The following is a 1,729-nucleotide window of genomic DNA, read 5'->3' on the forward strand; positions in this document are numbered from 1 at the left end:
AAAAAAAAAATCGAGATATATATCTTATATCGCCATCCAGCTAAAAAATATCGAGATATGAATTTTGGGTCATATCGCCCAGCCCTAGTACAACTTTGGTAACGATAAAATAGCATCTTTGTCAGTTGAATAAACAGCTGTGAAAATGTATTTATAACTAGAAAAGTTACATTTTAGAGTTTTGAACACACTTGTGTCTTTATACTGTACATTGCTGCAGGACCTTCGTTCAGCCTCTGTCTGAAACGCTCCATTTTAAACTGTTACTCAGACAGTTCATGACCGATGTAGAAACCTAAAGAACTGTTGACTACAAATCGTCAGTACAGCCGCTAACAAGAAGTTTTATCCTGATAGGACTTCACACTGTGCCTCTGAGTGACGATTCAACATGTGAATACTGCTGAAATCACAGAATCACCAAGACTTTAAAGTGTGGCCGGAGATTTTGTCAGAGAACCTCTTTTTGTTATAAAATCAGGATTTAGCAGTGAAAAAAAGAAGCCTGGAAAACGGTGTGAAACTAGAGAGACTATTAGTCTTCAGTTCAACATTTACGATGTTACGCTGGTGCTGAAACATGGAGTTTGACATGAGTGCGTGTTGGCCACCTTGTAATATACTGCTGGGAGAAGCTGGGCTCTAGTGTTTCTAATGAAGCACTCAGGTCACTATCAGTGTAAAAGTGGGACCCTGTCAAAACCAGATCACTACATCTGTGCTTGCTGATCCACCAGCTGTGGGATAAAGAAGAGCTGGCCTCTAAGAAGACCAACACACCAAGTATGTGCTGCTTGTTGAATGATGTAATTAAACACATCCACACACCGCTTGATTTTTGTTTGTTTTTTTCATTCTAAAACATTATCACTTTGCTGCTTGTGAGTTTTCTTTGGTGCTGTTTAAAATGCTTTTGGCAAGCAAAATTATTTCTCTACAAAGAAAAAACCTTGACCTCTTTTTGGGCACACACACTCCACACTCCACACATGGACATGCACCACAACTAAAACCACCAACAGAGCCTAACTGTGGGAAATATAGACTCAACTGTGACCCCAAGACATTATTTTAAGTGAATACAATACTGTTGCCAGCCATGTATTCAACAAACTAGACAACTACCATAGGTGGAGACACTACTTGTTTCCATATAACAGCTAACTCAGCTGCCATGCTACTCAGTATGAAGACAGTGCTGAGAGTACAGTAATCAGATATACTGACTTGTATACTGGCTGACGGGTATACAGTTCGGCCTGAAATGTACTCGGGCAGAGATAATGAGGACAGCAACAATGAGCCAAAAACAGAAGCAGCGCAGGTGCATGTGAGGCTGCAGCAGAAAAACAGAGTCATGTAAGCCAGGCTACACTCTGGTTTCAGTAAACTGCATACATAACAGAGCAGAACGAGGCTACAGGCCAATATTACAAAAAGAAAAAAACAAAAACTCAAAAAAGCAACCAATTTGTGTCATCAGCAGGAAAGATCTAACCTGGGGACTTTTGTGCAAACACACACACACACACACAGTTCATTACCTAGTGTTTGCTAATCCTGCTCCCGATGCTTCGACTGTTTAGTTAAGATAAGAACCTTTTGTTAAAACATGTGCAGCCCTGCAGTTTTTCCCCTGCTTATTTTCTGATTTACTAAAGAGATGTGAAAGAATCCTGCACTTTCACTTTATATTTCAGAAAATCATTCACAAGATGAGTGAACGCGA

General features: G+C 40.0%; 1 protein-coding gene across 5 annotated transcripts in view; it reads right to left on the reverse strand.

Moving 5' to 3' along the window:
- Positions 1–1,729, reverse strand: part of klhdc8a (kelch domain containing 8A) — a 66,766-nt gene that overhangs the window by 57,022 nt on the left and 8,015 nt on the right. The gene's annotated exons all lie outside the window — the stretch shown is intronic.

Source organism: Pundamilia nyererei, unplaced genomic scaffold (genome assembly GCF_000239375.1).
Source record: "Pundamilia nyererei isolate P.nyererei 1_Seehausen unplaced genomic scaffold, PunNye1.0 scaffold00021, whole genome shotgun sequence".
In the NCBI taxonomy this organism is placed as follows: Eukaryota; Metazoa; Chordata; class Actinopteri; order Cichliformes; family Cichlidae; genus Pundamilia; species Pundamilia nyererei.